An 18,421-nucleotide genomic window follows, 5' to 3' on the forward strand; every position below is an offset into this window, starting at 1 on the left:
CCCATATAACGCACCATATAATCTTTTAGAATTCAGCGTTGAAATTATTTTACTCTTCTTGAAGTATACATCTCGTTGTTAATGAGACATGTTACAACTTGGTGGGAGACCAAAAAGCTAGTTCAGACGCATGACTGTTACGGCTAGTGTTAATAGATTTCACCTTCGTAGCTCAATGAATCAATATCACTCGGAATCTTGTCCAGTATTGCGTCATCGAGTCGAGTGTTAAAGTTTTCCCTTACATCTGACTCCTTTCAAACCCACCAGCTGCTCGGGCTACTCAAAGCTGCCTCCTCTCTCTAAATCCGGTTCTGGTCGTTCTGTTTCCCCTACATTACTGAAGGACTGAACGTGGGGTGAGCAACGCTGCAATCGAACATGTTCTGGTGGTTCAATGGAAGTTTCATTAAGATTTTAACTCCTCTATATTCTTTGAGAATAGTTTAGACAAGAAGAGAATAGAAACTTTTTGAATACGATGCTTCAGAAGAACGCTGACGATTATTATGGTCTGTCACGTAACTAATGAGGAGGTACAGAATAGAATTGGGGAGAAGAGGAATTTGTGGCACGACTTGACTAAAAGAAGAGATCTGTTGGTAAGACACGTTCTGAGGCATCAAGGTATCACCAATTAAGCATTGGAGAGAAGCGTGGAGGGTAAAAATCGTAGAGGGAAACCAAGGGATGAATACACAAAGCAGATTCAGAAGGATGTAGGTTGCGTTAGTTACTTGGAGATGAAGACGGTTGAACAGGATAGAGTAGCATGGAGAGCTGCCTCAAACCAGTCTCTGGACTGGGGACCACAACAACAACAACAACAACAACAACAACATATTCTTTGATGTATTCAGAGGAACTTAACGAGAAATTTGTCGTTCTTCTAGCTCCTCTCATTCATTTCCCAACTAGGGCTGCTTAAGGTGAACTTTATCTGCCACTTCGTCCTGGTGGTACTACATGCAGTGTGTGGTTTTCATGAGCAATAAAAAGTGCGTAAATGATGTTTATGTTGATCTCTATTCCAGTTTTGTTTACAGGTTCCGAAACTGTCGGAACCGAGGTGATGTAAAACTTTTTTGATGAGTGTCTGATGTGTTATTCCTTTCGATACATCGAAATTAAGCACGTAACCAGTTTGTAGTTGCCATACACTTCTTTATTACAAACACATGCTGTTAATGAAACCAACAGTAACAACAATTGTAATAAAAGGTACTTGCCCTACAGCCGGCCGGAGTGGTCGTGCGGTTCTAGGCGCTACAATCTGGAGCCGAGCAACCGCTACGGTCGCAGGTTCGAATCCTGCCTCAGGGATGTGTGTGATGTCCTTAGGTTAGTTAGGTTTAATTAGTTCTAAGTTCTAGGCGACTGATGACCTCAGAAGTTAAGTCGCATAGTGCTCAGAGCCATTTGAACCATTTGAACCTGCCCCACGGAAGGAGCAGCATTACTAAGATTATAACATTAATGCATTTAAGTGCGATAGACACAGATCTTTCAAAATTTACTCAACCAATTTTCACTAATTAAACAATGTTCATAAAAACACCATTAATCAAATTTAACTGACATAACTGAATATTTCATGACTTGCATTGAAATTGGCTTTCACATAATTCATATCCAATTCTAAAACTGCTTCCAACAACTAAGACATTGTCCATGGACAGATCTTAAGCAACTGTAACAAATTAAAAGTATTATTTGATTAATACACTCAACTAAGCTTCTCTTTAGTGTTACTTACAGGTACAAGGTCCACATATATTTCATCCCCAGAATGTAATAAGAGCATATTAAACAGTCCTAAAATGGAGCCGTTTCAATTTTACGTTGAAAATTAGTGATGGAGGCGTGCAGACCGAAAGGTTCTACCAGATACAGGAGATTCACGGACCAAAAGGTAAAGTAGAACTATACTCAACTCTGAGCTACAATTAAGCTTCCAGAAAACCACAACGCTCCACCGGAAAGATGGAATTGCAAGACACTAACAACATAACCATAGACACCGACCCAGATCCTTAAATTTCCCTCTTACACCGTGATACCCCGATCGGAGTTTGCTCTTGTCGACCACTGCCTATCATCTGAAACACAAACTTATCAGCGGCAGACAGCATTCCGGCGCGAAGTAGCAGTGCGGTCCACGCGGCTCTCCCCGTCGGAGGCTCGACCCATCCCTCGGGCATGGGTGTGTATGTCGTCCTTAGCGTAAGTTAGTTTAAGTTGTGTGTAAGCTTAGGGACCGATGACTTTAGCAGTTTGATCCCGTGACACCGTAGCGCATATTTCCAAAAATTTTGTTTTTATACCGTGACTTCGCGATCTGTGTCACCTGCTAAACCAATATTAATGTGTTTCGATCCTTTGGCTCTCACAGAGAGTTGAACATTGCATGGTGTAAACTATGCAGCTCCAACAACACACAAGTTGTTAGAAATAAAACACAGAGGCGATGTATCTCATTGACAAAAATTTGGAAGACATTACAACATATTGAAACTGGAAGAGTTTGCGGCATTGTAGAACATATCCAACGGCTATCCGAAGGTGATGATCTATACAGTTAATCTCATCTTCCACAGCAATGGGGTAGCATATGTCTCGGTGTTCCGAGGAGCATTGTTTCCACATTTTGCAGTCATGTACATGATTCCTGTTCCGTGTTGGCCATTACGTGAAGGTCCTGTTCACAAAACATGCGATGCAGTAGAAATAAAAAGAATTACTGTTATCTTATTCACGAAAAATAAAAATTTAAACAACATAAAACCATGTGGAGGTCATCGGCGCATATGGGAACAGGATGAGTCTGCTGCATTGAGGATCGCCTCCAAACAATTGTTATGACCTCTACATTTAATCCCATGCTCCAAAGTGACAAGTAGCAGATATCCAGTGTTCCACCAAGGCTCCCTCCATATCAACCAAGTGACGTTCGTCAGGAACTATGTGGCAATCAACAGCATACCAGTGCACGGTCGGGGTGGGAAAGGCACTGTTGACATAGAGCGATCTACGGTATTACATATCGCAGTTGATAGTGCGATCAATTTGGCAGCTTTACCAGTTGTTCTGTAGTTTAAAGCGGGCCGCTGTGTCCGAGCGGTTCTAGGCGCTTCAGTCCGGAACCGCGCTGCTGCTACGGTCGCAGGTTCGAATCCTGCCTCGGGCACGGATGTGTGTGATGTCCTTAGGTTAGTTAGGTTTAAGTAGTTCTAAGTCTAGGGGACTGATGACCTCAGATGTTAAGTCCCATAGTGCTTAGAGCCATTTGAACAATCTATAGTCCAAACACCATAAATGACACAACAGAATGTTTCCCAATCCCTACATTGTCGCTAAATCACCCCTCCACTACCATACACGAGATTGCGAATGCAGATAGATGACCATGCAGTCATCAGTCATGTGCAACAAAGTACACCTGTTGTTCCGTAATTTCAGCGCCAGCCAACAATACAGTAGAATGCTTCCTAATTTTTGTATCATCGCTAAATTTCCCCTCCACTACTTTGTAGCTACAATATACTAGATTGCGAATGCAGATAGTTGACTGTGCAGTACATCCATTCGACCATAAACACCAAAGTATACAGACAGCGCCATGTAGCGATGCAGTTATGTTATCGACATATATTCAGCGCATCAGTCACACTACTGAATTTACGATTATGACTGACCATCTTTCCTTGTATGGATGGTCGTCACAGAGTATTCTCCCATTTGTAGGATGATTGATAGATCCCTCACACATTGTCCTAGATCAATCCACGCTGCAGCATCAATCTTACCCACAGCACCCATCGAAAAGCACAAGATCTCTCCAGATGCAAGCGTGTCGATGAGGAGAGTGCCTCTTTTCGAAGTATAGTAGACACAAGAGTGTTCCAGTGATATCACAGTTGGCTAAGACGAAACGTCTGGTTTATACATGATGGAGCTCCAGGTGGATGGAGATTGAAACATTTCACGTAAATCAAGCGTTCTATCAATTCTGGAGCATTATTCCACTGTCTGGAGTCAATACCAGGAACATACCTGCATAAGAGAAATTATCACAGAGCATCAACACACACTTATGGTTAGACGGTTCTGCTCTTATAAATACTACATTGTTAATGCCATACGGTTTCCGATATATTAGTTGTGCAGAATGCTCTTAATATCTAATGCGGGATACATTTGTCCAATATATTTGTCCAACATCAGACATACAGCGACCCCGAAAGTTTCCTACTCTAATCACTACACTGACAAACTTTAAAATGATAAAACTACATCTTTCTACACTATTCTGATGTCTTAGGATGGCATCGTCATAGTATATCCACCGCTCGAGCTGCTTATAAACCAACTAGAACGAAGTCTGGATATGTTCAAATGTGTGTGAAATCTTATGGGACTTAACTGCTAATGTCATCAGTCCCTAAGCTTACACACTACTTAACCTAAATTATCCTAAGGACAAACACACATACCCATGCCCGAGGGAGGACTTGAACCTCCGCCGGGCCAGCCGCACAGTCCATGACTGCAGCGCCCTAGACCGCTCGGCTAATCCTGCGCGGCGAAGTCTGGATACTGCTGTTCTGTATCTTAGGAAATTAATGGATTTTACACATATTTTTAATTTGGAAACGTATGTATCCTCAGTCACACTCCCTACGTCAGTCATGCATATCATTAGTAATAGCAGTATCAGTTTTGCCAGATGCGGTTATGTCTAACTAGGAAATAGAAGGAAGAAAAACCGACATAATTATTTTCAATAGCTGGTACAATGAGGTACCACACACAGCCTGCTGCACGAAAATCCAAACGAAGAAGCAGCAACTTCTTACGAGGGATTAAGCACCACAATCAGTAGCCAAAGGACATTTAACAATCATATTGTTTTTTACAGTAGCGTCGCGACAGCTCTGGTAGCATTCTTCTTGCACAAAGAAGTCCTGGTCTGATGTTAGGAAGTTTTTCTTATGAGTAGGATAATATAGCAGTTTCGTCCTAACACCACGTCTTGGGAATGGCTTAAGTCTGATAAACTCACACTACATGTCTGAGAATACATTTATGGATTAGGATATTTATATATTTATGTTTTGCCCATTTTAATATGGCGTCTCTGTGTAGTACTTATGTCGCCTTTGTTGGAGTATGTGTTCCGAAAACCCACGTAGTTTACAGGGGGAGGGGAGGATTAAAACAAGGAAAATGCATTGCGTGCATATTTTGTTATGAGTGTCTGGGGGCATTCAAGTACAGAACCATACCTTGCAACTAACGTGCAGTTCAGTACCGTTCATAAGAATAATACTCATGAGGACTGTCTCCCTCCATCCGACGGACACTAGCACACAAAATATCGGACTTGGGATGACTATGTGCCGTCATTTCTACGAAATTGTGTGTTGTGGAAGCTACATAGTTTACACCACGATATGTTCAACTTTCTGTAGGAGTCAAAGGATTTAAAAGCGTTGACATCGGTTTAGCAGCTGACACAGACCTCGAAGTCACAGTAGAAGAAGTAAGCGTAGGGCGGTGTGCACTGCTTGGATGTGTTACAGCCGAAAAAGCAACGTATTAAACTGCTTATGAACAGGGCACATGTGCAGGCTGGGAAAAGCATGTGTCGTCATCGGGGTAGGGGTGGGAGCGTTGGGCATGGATGGGGTAATTAACTGATCCATTTAATTAATGTTCATATCAATTTGATATCAGTTTTAGGTCAAAATTGCGTCAGCACACCCGTCTTCCTTCTATTATTATGTAGGTATATTTGCAGGTGCTTTTGATGAACAGTGTTACTAGGAACAGAATGAGATGATGCATGTCAACTCCTTGACACAAGTGAGTCATAAACATTAGATATGTTCCACTGCTGCGACAAAAACATTAAAATTAATAAATATCGTTTAATTTTCAAGATCACATGGTAGAAGCAGAAGTGCCGCAACAGATGTTCATATTCTTGCATACACCAAAACGCAGATAGATTAGTTACAGCACAGAAATTCGATACTGGACCCTCCAAGCACATCAGAGGTCACGTAGACTTGATCTACTTTCGACCGAGCTGTCGAGCAATAATTGACTAATCTGGCTTTGTATGTTCAAAGTCTTGTGACGCCATGTCATGACACGTCGCAGCAAATTATCCAGGAATGCTACTCGATACTACAATGCCAGAAAAAATAGATGCAGCACTCTCAAGGAGAGTGTACAATGGCACCTTATTGTAATATGTACGTACTGAGGAGTTGTAGTGTTGGTAATTTGTTTGAAACAGTCATTTGCGATCATATGCTTCTGAGGACGCCCTTTTGAAGATTGCAGCCTTGGAATGTGCCTCGATACTTCAAAGTCTAGGGTGTATGGCCAAGTCTACAAAGTATTTTGGTTGATTGCTTGGTTGGTTTGGGGAGTAAAGGGAATAAACTGCTTCCTTATCAGTCCCTAGCGCGTAAGTCCGTGTGTCTTTGTTAACATGTCGACTACTAGTCTCAAAGCCAAATGTCTGAAAAATCTTCTCTACTCCCATTTCTGCAGTGAAAAACCACCAAAACATACTCGCCTTCCAGTCAAAAAGCTTGTAAGTGGTTCTCCCAGCGGAATACCTCATAACAAAACGAGAAAAGTTTGTTGAAATCTAGCCAGTATGTTATTTTTCGAAGTTGAGAAGCCTTAACAACTTAGTGACACTCTCCCACTCAAGAGAAATATTGTGGCACTACCCTATGAGATCAGCTCACCCCCTTACGGCATCCGATCCACCACTGAAGCTACTTTTTGGATCGCAGCAACCCGTTGTCGTTCCCACTACTTTTTTCAGTGCTCAGGTCATCAGACTTGGCGACAGAGTATTGTACCCTAGCTCTTTACAAGCACAACCAACATTCCACAAGTTTGCACTCTGACAAGCCAAACAATATCTTCTCTCTCTCTCTCATTCTACCCTCACATCAATCTCTTATGACTAGCGTCGATCCTACAGCCTGCAAGAACCACATGATACCGTTTTAGCTGAGTATGGCACTAGCTAAAGATACGTACAGATCTCGGACCGCCCGGCTTCCTCGTTAGAACATACAGCTACTTGGAGACACTTGCCAGCCAGCTGCCCCTGCAGTTCCTCCAAAAATCCAGCGCGTCACGCCACAATGATTAGCTCGATGACTCGCCAAGACTCGGTCACATGACACGGGGTCCTTAGCGGCTATACGAAGTTCGAGATGAGAGTGGTTAAAACTAATTCATCAAGAGTCGACAGAGATTAAACTAAACCAGTTTCTTAAGAATCGAGATTTCTCTCTCTCTCTCTCTCTCTCTCTCTCTCTCTCTCTCTATCAGACACACACACACACACACACACACACACACACACACACATGCAGAAATGTAGAAGTCCACCAATCGTCAAGTCTAAAACAATCAATTTATAGAGAAAAGATACAATCAACGGTGTAAAATAGTACAGCAGGAATCGTGGCTAGCTGACCACTGGACTAATACAGGACGAGTCAGCCACTCTACAACACACTCAAAATTCCATTTTTAGAGTGTAGGGTGGGGCCTGGACGACACACAAAATTTTAAGACATGGGCCATACTCATCCCATCACCTACTAAAATAGAGTACAAATCTCCACTTAAATCTGCTTTTACAGTCTCTTCAGAATATTAGCTACAGGATTTCCCACCCATTAATGGCCCCAGGAAAAGTATTATAATGGCATTAATAAAAGAGGAAATGAACTGCACCACTGCCGGTCCCAAGCCCGGTGCCTCATCTCGCAAGTGATGAGGGAGGAGGAGGGGGAGGAGTAACACCTAGTAAAAAAAACTTGGGTCCATCTGGCTCCGTGGATAGCACCCTGTCAGGGCCCCTGCCCACAGTTACAGGTGAAGCCCGGTCAACGGTCTTGAAGACGGAAGAGAAATCGTAGCTCCCAACGGCAGAGAGAGCAGAAGAACCTAAGGGAGAAAATCATGAAAAATAATCATTTCGGACTAACAATCCTATATTACCTTGGAATTTATTTCCTACCATGTACAATGAACAATTTCAATTGCAGGATGGAAAGTCCGCTAGAAGAAAGCGCTACCCCAGGTGGTAACTCGAAAGAGGAATGCACCATTACTTTATGTGATGCATTGGGACCTAGGGTTCTTGAGAGTCCCAAAATCTGCATTAAGGATGAGTCGGAGCATCCTTGGTATCCTTCCAAACTCAAGTTCAAAAGGAAATTTTTTGCAAGCACCTTGAACATAAACTCATTGCTAAAAATTGGTAAACAACAAGAACTTGAAATTCTCTTAGATAAACATGAAATACAAATTTTAGCAGTTCAACAAACAAGATTTTTGGATGAAAATGTTTCAGAAACGAAAAATCATAGAATTTTTAAGGGTAAACTAGCAACAAAAATCATGAAAGGCATACCAATACTTGCTACCGCTTTCTATGTTCATAAAAATTTAGTAGATAACATTTCAGAATTCAAATCCAGTTCAGAAAGACTATCACTTCTCACAGTTAAATACAAAAACAAACAGTATACCTTTCTTAATTGTCACAATCCAATCAATAATGACAATAAGAAAAATCCGAGTAAAGTAGAGGCATTCTGGGAACTTCTAGATGAAGAAATATAAAAAAATACCAAACTCAGATGTTGTTATACTAATGGAGGATTTTATTGCACAAATAGGGAGGGAAAAATCGTTTCAAAAAATAGTACGATATTATTCACCCCATAAAAGAACAAACAAAAATGGCACAAGACTAATTAGTCTCTGTAGAATATTTTAGTTGAAAGTAATGTCAACCTTCTTCAAAAAATTACCAAGAATGGTAAAAACATGGATCTCTCCGAATCCAATGCAAGGGGAGTTGCAGTTAGATCATGTGGCTATTTCTAGATGCGGTTTTAAAGAAACAACAAATGTAAAAGTAGCAAGAAACAAGGAATTTGATTCTGATCACTACCTGACTAAAATTAAACTGAAACTTCTCCCCAATAAAAAAAAAGATTCAGCAAAAATGAATTAAATATAATACAGACAGGATCAACATCACCAAAGAGGTAATAAAAAAATTTCAGAAAGAAATTAAAGTAACTAAATCAGGGACATGGGAAGAATTATCAAAAGAAATCAAAAGGGCAGCGAAATTATATTTGGAACAACAAAAATGAAGAAGAAATTCTGGTGGAATGAAATCTGTGAAGAAGCAGTTACAGAAAGAACAAAACAGTGGAAGAAATGGAAATGTTCTGTGTTAACTGAACTCCTTTGATGAATTTAGAATGCAAAGGAAAGAAACAGCAAGAATATTAAATAGTGCTAAAAGTTATTTTGAGGAACCACAACTTCTTGACATAAAAAACAAATTTGTAAAAAATAACTCCCAGATATTCTATCAGATGTTTAAAACTCATCTAAAGGGCTACCAAGCTCCAAGTACTTGTTTCCCAGGCGAAAATGGTAAAGTAGGCCTAAGCAACAGCCAGAACTGTGAAATAGTAAGAAAGTACTTTGCAAAACCATTGGACTGAAAAGAACAAAACTGTAAGCTAGAATTTCCATATCTCTATGAAAATATAGAAGCAGATCCACCACCTATAGATGAAGAAATTAAAAAAGCAATAAGTACCCTGAAAAACAACAAAGCCTAGTGAAGAAGACTCTATTACAGCTTAACTTATTAAATGGTCTCAGCCAGAAATTATAACTAACCTTCAGCTCATGTTTGAAGAAATATGGGAACTGAAAAGATACCAGAATACTGGAAACTGGCTCTCATCCATCCCTTGCACAAGAAAGGTGATAAGCAAAATGTAAATAACTACAGAGATATATCTTTGTTGCCAGTGGGCTGTAAAATACTTTCAACAATACTACTAAACAAGGTAGAAGCAACACTTGATAGCCATTTGGGAGAATATCAGGGTTGATTTAGAAACTGCAGATCTTGCTCAGAACAGATTATCAACCTAAAGTCTATAATTAGTCACAGACTTACAAACTCCAAAGATACAGTTGTAACATTTATAGATTTTAAAAAGGCATTTGATAGGGAAACACTACATAAACTGATCAGAGAATTTGGCATCAAATCTAAATTAGCAAACCTTATTCGTGAAACGCTCACAGACACCAAATCAAAAGTAAAGCTTCTGGATGGAATATAGAAAGCGTTCAACATAAAAAATGCCGTAAGGCAATGTGATAGCCTGTCTCCACTCCTCTTTCATTGCGTACTAAAGCAAATAGTAAAAGAATGGAAATAAAAACTAAAAGAACAGAAGCTATCACCAATCATACTGGGAACTAAAAACAAAGGTACTGAAATTCACTGTTTAGCACTTGCAGATGATTTTGCCATTTTTTTGTAAAAACCTAACAAATGCTGGAATACAAATCAATCTTGTGGAAGAAATAGCCAACAAAGCAGGTTTAAGAATATCTGTAGAAAAAGCAACATTTACGACAAATATAAAAAATGCTCCTGAATCGCTAGAAAAAGATATAGGCCAGATAAAGAGGGTAAATAAATTTAAATATTTGGGAGAAATTATCCAAGAAAATGGCTTAGAAAAATTCGCTGTAGAAGAAAGAGTACATAAAATGGAGAGACCTTGTGGAATTACTAAGAATGTCTACAACAAAAGGTGTCTGTCTAAAAATTTGAAGATAAAGCACTACAGCACAGTAGTGAAACCAAAATGTCTTTATGCAAGTCAATGTTTAGTACTGAACTGCAAATTACACAAACTAGAAGTCTAAAAAAATCATTCGAAAAATGCTTTGGCCACCAAAAAATACAGAGGTATGGAAATTAAGAAGCAATGAAGAAATTTATCGCAACATAGGAAACATAAATGAAATACTACAAAACAAGCGACTGTTTTTTTTTTACACTGATACAGAATGAACAGCAACAGGTTAACCAAACAGATTTTTAAATATTATTGGGACAAGAAGTCAACAATGGCCTGGATTCAAGAAGTTAGGAAAGATTTGTAAAGAAACAACATAAGTGAAAAAGATGCAACAGAAAGAGAGATCTTGAAGGAGAAAGTGTTAAAAATGGAAGGACTCCAAGGCAAGAGAGAGAAAAAGACAGGGTCAAAATGGTTCGAGGAGAGAAAAAGGATACATAGTAAAAAGGTGAAAGAATACTGGAGGGAAAAAAGACAACAAAGAAGAAAGCAATGAAATTGGTGCATGGTCCTTAGATGACCCAAACAAAGAAAGAAAGAAAAGAAAAGAAAAGAAAAGAGGATATGAAACTAAATTTATACGCGGCACATCTTTATGTTTGAGAAATGAAGGTACGTTACAAGAGGTGCCAGAAGTGACCTCCCCTCCCACATGTAGGCACAGTGCTACACGGAGTTGCTGCATGTTTGTGAATGTTGCTGTGAGAATATTGGAGATGACTGCTAGCTGTCACGGCGGAAATTCTTAAGTTATTCGTCTACGGTATCGGGTTTGTTCCTGCATTAAGGTGACCCCACAGGGTTAAGAAATTTGATCTTGGGGACCATATCCTTTGAAAACCACTATCAAGGAAATATAACTCCACCATATCCGCACGAGCTTTAGGAGTGAAGCATTCTTGCTGGTATCAGGCAAGCATCAATTCCCTGTCATCCTACTGGTTCACAGATTTACGAGGTATACTTCACTGATTACCCCACCGCCATGAACCCCATGAACCTTGCCGTTGGTGGGGAGACTTGAGTGTCTCAGCGATACAAATAGCCGTACCATAGGTGCAACCACAATGGAGGGGTATCTGTTGAGAGGCCAGACAAACGTGTGGTACCTGAAGAGGGGCAGCAGCCTTTTCACTATTTGCAGGGGCAACAGTTTGGATTGTTGACTGATCTGGCCTTGTAAAGTTATCCAAAACGGCCTTGCTGTGCTGGTACTGCGAATAGCTGAAAGCAAGAGGAAACTACAGCCGTTAATTTTACCCGAGGGCATGCAGCAATGGTTAAATGATGATGACGTCCTCTTGGGTAAAATATTTCGGAGGTAAAATAGTTCTCTATTCGGATCTACAGGTGGGGACTACTCAGGAGGACGCCGTTATCTGGAGAAAGAAAACTGGCGTTCTACAGGGGTCCTGGAGGGGGAGCTCACTTCCAGGAAGTCTTGTAATGTATCCTCATTTCTCATCCATGAAGGTACGTCATGCACAAATTTAATTTTATATTCGCTGTTATTAAGATTTTTACAACACTTTTCCTGGCCTCCCTTACGTGTGTGTCAGCCATTGTTACAATATGACGCATCTAAATCTGTAAGTCATAGGTGTCACAAACGGGCAGGTTCTCCCAGCGGAACAAAAGTCATGCGTAAGCGGTTTCAGTCCTATACGGAGACGAATGAGAAGGACTTTGTAACGTCCATGTGACCGGAAGGCGGATATCCGTGCAAGTTTACCGTGTATCATAGCCCACAGCCTGTTGTCTCTTACCTCTGTCCGGTATTCCTACCACTGATGGGTGACCTCCTGTCTAAACTGTGAGAAAATGACGCAATTTTAAGCTCTGATACGTGTGCAGCCCTCTTTGGCTGCTATCTCAGTTTGCTCGTTTTACATCATTTCAACGTACCCAGGTGACCAGCTGAATATCACCCCATTTCCATGGCGTTACAGCAATAGAAGAGAGTCTTGGTGAACAACATTTTATAAATTTTCATGCTGGGTATATTTGTTGGGTGGTCTGTAGAGCAGTAAGGGAATCGGAGCAAATGAGAGACATGTTCTCTTAGTCTCTTCTTATCTTGTCTATTATCTTCAGAAATACGTACAGGTCAGCATGGTAATCTGTAAACATACTTGGCAGGTAAAACCTCAATTAAAAATCATTGAGCAGCCAAGGGACTCTCCATGTTACTACCCGTTCGTACTGTTGCACAGCATAATAATTTTATTGTACAAATTTAAATTTTTGAAACTTCTACCAGGCAAGCTCATATCAGAGCAGCTCTGGGCCAGTGTGCCAGTTGGAACGTCAAAAAGATGTACTGCCAATGTAATTGATCTCAGAGCACAAAGCAAGCATTGCTATGCAGCCTCCAAGCGAAGAAAACAGGAAAACAAACGTCGTAGTGCTACATAACGAGATACTCTGGAGTAATACTTTGTAACTTCAGCGCCAGATCGTAGCTGAAAAGTTAAAACATAGGCAGAAAGACCAGATCTCGTAAACCCAGAATAATTATTGAATTAACGCAGATAGGGAAGAGGAGCTGATTGGACTCATAAGCAATGGGAAATGCGTATATACCCAGAGCCACTGTGTCATAGGCGTAGGCTTGCCGCTTTAAATAACAACGCCATCAGAGCTCAAAGAGACATTCAGTAGGTTGACCTTCTACCTGCTCGCTGACTTCAGCACTGAGATGTCGTCGACCTGTTACATGCTACAACTGTAGTCTGCCGTTGCTGTCTACTGGGACACAGCAGATGAAAAGCTCGACTCCAGATCTCCTCCAGAAAGGTACATTGCGGATGGTCTGTAAGCTGTCATCTCCACACCCACTAGTTTTCATGCGTTTGCGCAGCTCCTTGGCTGACTCTGAACATTTACAGCAGTCTTGGTCGATCCAGCGTCGATGACCAGTGCTAGTCTTCATGACAACCGACAGTGTGAACCACCGTCGGTTGAGTGTGAAAGGCTGCTTATGAGAGCGCTGAGTTGCGAGCCACACTGTACTGCTGAATGTCTGTGCAGACTACTCCTCATCCCCATGCTGCTGTCAGCAGAACACGCAGTCATGGTTCACTTACCTGCAACGTGATGTCACGTCTCGCTAAAGAGGCATCAGTACTTTTTTGTGGCATTTGCTTATGCCCGGCAGCCAACCACTACCCTGAATTCTGTTACTCAGCACGAGAAATAACTGCTACTGTAGGCACCACTGAGTCATTAAAGCCTCCGGGCATAAACTGGACCACTCATCCAAACTCCGTGCCTGACTTGCTGCACACATTGCGAATCTTGCTCTCTGGGTCGGAACACTGACGTCAGAATTAGCTGGCACCTCAGGATTTTGGTGACAGTGAAGCAAGGTCTACAGCATCGACTATCGTCGAGCAGGACCAGCACAATGTGGTGTGGTGAGCGAAGTTTCTCTATGTTGATGATGTTGATGGCATTTTTAGTGTTTTGGTCATGTCAAGTCACAGAAGCATCAGTAGCACCCTTAAGGTGTCACTTAAACTGCAGGACCAGTGCATTCGTCATTGTTTAGAGGTAATGTTAGGGAAACATATTTAACATCGAAACTTCTTGCCCGCAAAAGGCAAAGGTCCCGAGTTCGAGTCTCGGTCCGGCACACAGTTTTAATCCGCCAGGAAGTTTCATATTACCGCACGCTCCGCTGCAGAGTGAAAATCTCATTCTGGAAACATGCCCCAGGCTGTGGCTAAGCCATGTTTCCGTAATATCCTTTCTTTCAGGAGTCCTAGTTCTGCAAGGTTCGCAGGAGAGTTACTGTAAAGTTTGGAAGGTAGGAGGCGAGGTAGTGGCAGAAGTAAAGCTGTGAGGAGGGGGCGTCGGTCTTGCTTGGGTAGCTCAGTTGGTAGAGAACTTGCCCGCGAAAGGCAAAGGTCCCGAGTTCGAGTCACGGTCCGGCACATAGTTTTAATCTGACAGGAAGTTTCATATTAGCGTACACTGCGCTGCAGAGTGAAAATCCCATTCTGGATGTTTAACATCAATTCAGTGTAGGTTTTGTAACCTATCAGGGCGTGAATTAGCATGTACTATCGCTGCGCCATTCAGATGTAGTAATTGTAGACGATTTGTACATTTGGCACAACACCGTTCTGAGTCCTGTTGGGCAATGATAAGCTGAAAGGATTAGTGTGGAATTGTTTCTTGAGAGTGCTGTTTCTTTATTTTTACTTGTCGTTGTAAACGGTAGCGGTAAATTACACAAAAAGCCAGACACACGCTCTGCTACTATGGGAGCGATTGTTATCCCCGTGACGTAATAGGCGCCGGGGTTGTCAGGGTTGAGTTGCCACCAGTAGGAGGAAAGAGAGGAGCTTCATAGGCAGGTAGGAGTTTTACAAGTTGTGGTTCTGTAATTGCAATCATGGTTTGAGGCAGTAAAGGCACTAGTGTGTGTACCCTCCCTTCCTCCTCTTGTTCTATCCGTAGCTACATTAACAACGCCTTTTCCGGGAGAATCAACAGAGGACGTAACTGCGTCCATTGCCAGTGTTAAGGCTGACGCCGCGGTGAGAGGTTGGTCAGACGAAATTACTCTCTGTGTGGCTAGTTAATGATTGGCAGGAGAAGTAGAGACATACGTGTTGTACCATGAAATCCTCTGAAGGCAGAAATATTCCAGCAGTTAGCTGATGGTTTACGACAAAGTTATCAGAAGTAAAATGGCAGTAGGTCCTTCTGGGAAAATTAAATAACTTAGCGCAGAAGCATAACAAATCAGTGGAAGTCTTTTCAGGTAGGGTCCGGAGGATGAACGCGCCGACATACCAACTGACGAAAAACACAGAAGTTGATTGTCTTGCTGTGGAAAGCCAAGAATCATATTTAACGTCAGTTCAGTGTAGGTTTTGTAACCTGTCAGGGCGTGAATTATCATGTGCTAACGCTGCGCCATTCAGATATAGTACTTGTAGATGATTTGGACATTTGGCACAGCACCATTCTGAGTCCTGTTGGGTATTCCCGCCGAGGTGTCGCGTAAGGAAGGAATGTAAGATTCTGGGGATTTGGCTTTGGCTCTTAGGCTCGCTATGCAATTGGAAAAGGTCGACATTATTACTAGAACACATATGGCCCACTGTGTTTTTTCTGAAGAAGTATAGTGTTATAGATGACATCATTACGGTTGCGTACGTAACCAATGTAGGCAACGTGAATGCAATAAGTGTGGTCAAGCTGAGCACAGCACAGCACTGTGAGAAGAGAAGGCAGGGAAATCAACTTCAACAGAAGCTGCTCTGAAAGGAAACGGGAGTGTGTCATCTGTCACAAGGATTGCCAATAGGACGTAACACTGCAACAATAAATACACAGAAAGAATGCTGCTTCTGAGGCTTTGTGTAAGGCAAAGAACATAAATTTCCGTTGGACACAGGAGTGCACCTTGCGACTGCACGTAAGGGTTACTGATTGAATAGTTGCTCTTCTAAACAACAGCCCTACGAGCAAACCAATTGCGTCTATACCTATGGTTACTCGTCGTTTAGAAACTGGAGCCACACACGGCTCTGTTTAAAAATAATAGATCGATGTAGTCATAAGGTCGAGACGAACACGTCTGCTTTCATGCCCTGCAGTTAATTAGCAGCATATAATTACCTGTAGCTATAATTTTGCACTCAAATTGTCTGTGTACTGGCTAGATTTGAGAGTTAATAAAATACACAGAACTATAAGATAAAAGATCAGCGATTAATTTAATAAAAAGGCTACTATTCCAATGTCTGTAATTGACGAAGACGAAAGAGAATTATGTGGAATAGTGGTCATACAAGAAAAAATATCTCAGATAAATGGGATGATGTCATCCGAAATTCAGTTGAAATAGACAGGAAATACAGTAAAGTTACGTTGAAAACGTTACAAAAATGGTAGCAAAATTCCCAAACTAAATAGTTGTCAAAGATACGCGGAAATTAAGCCCAATTTCATGATCACAATACACGAAAGATCCACCAGCTCAAAATAATTCTGAGTGGATTCTCATATCAACATACGCGATACCAAGAACAGTAACTCATACTCTCTCTATACGCAGTTCCGTACTGCAAGCGGAAAAAGTTAGAGTCATATTCTGGAGTGCGTTCAGACTTCTCGAATCATAAATTCCCTTCGAAAATACGATATCAGCTGTTCAGTGCGCAAAATGAAACACATCTACGATCGAGTAACGATCTACAGGTAGGTCTTCCTTCTTCCAACACTCTACTTAAAGTGTGTTGAATCGCTCCCTTGAACTCTTCTCTCGAGAATCCTCAGCTTCCACTTGACCCCTGCAGTGTTCCACCACTCTCCAGCTCTCATCGGCAGAAGGCCGTCTGCATCAGAAACTAATCGTTCTCAGGCTCTGAAGACATGATCTGCCTCAAGATGACCACTTCCTGGACTACAGCTAACACAAGCGATTGGCCAGTTTTAAACTAGAACAATTTTTCTAATAGACTTGCAATCAGCATTTAAATAAAGTTACTAGCAAATTACTTAACTATTCATTAAATAAAAACACAACATAACAAAGTATGTGGTATTCATGCTGCATTAACTTGCTGTGTATGTGTGAAGAATACGATGTTCTGACAAACATTTGCATAACGAAAAAGATGTAAAAAACGTCGTAAATCAACAAATAAAGTAGATAGAGACATGTAGGTTTCAGGGATGATAGCTATAGTGCAATGCTATCATCTCAGATACTGTTTGCTGAAATCGCATGAAGAGATCAAAAGTTAATCTTTAGTCGTAAATAAACAAATAAATTAGACATAGACACGTAGGTTTCAGGGATGATAGCTATAGTGCAATGCTATCATCTGAGATACTGTTTGTTGAAATCGCATGAAGTGATTAAAAGATCATCCTTTTTAAAAGTTTTTAGTGAATTGAGCTCATTTGATAGCAACCTTTGTTTTGATCACTACATCGTAGCAGTTCGCTTTCACGGATACAGCACACTTTGGATTTCTGGCACCGAAGTATAAATTGTTCTCAGTCCAGCTGCCACTACATGTCACCCTTGGTCAAGTACTGCACTGAACATGTGTCAATCCGCAGTCACCGTCAGTACTGAAGGACGATAGCTGTCGAAATACGACTCGGTAGCTAACAATAATCATACAATTTCCCGAAACCCCATAGATCAGGCACTGAACGCCCTCCCTAGTGGAATCAATACATTCACAAACAGAACAGCAAGCAAAAATTGATTAATAGCATAGGCACAACACATGATTCAGTTCAACATTTCAGATACTCGGTCCGTGTTCCCACTAGAAAACATGTCTTTCGTGATATGAAATTTGTTCCGCAGCATAAATCAACTAACGTTTTATCATTTCTTTACAATATTAGCCTGTCTGTTTAGTAATTTTAAAACTAATAGTACTCTGCGCAGAAATCGCTCCTTTAAATTTTTATTTTAACTCAGCGGATAGCTGTATATTAAATTCAGCTGGTGTTCACTCTTATTTGCACTAAATTACGACTTATCCATCGACTTTTTTGTCCTAAACATACCACGAACTTATCCCCATAATTTTACGTACATAAATCAATTAAATATCCTTCCAAAATAACATATATTATAGAGTTAACTCACAATAAACGCCCAAAACCTTAGCTGCCAACTTTAGCCTAACCACACGGTTTAC

Source organism: Schistocerca americana, chromosome 5 (genome assembly GCF_021461395.2).
Source record: "Schistocerca americana isolate TAMUIC-IGC-003095 chromosome 5, iqSchAmer2.1, whole genome shotgun sequence".
NCBI lineage: Eukaryota > Metazoa > Arthropoda > Insecta > Orthoptera > Acrididae > Schistocerca > Schistocerca americana.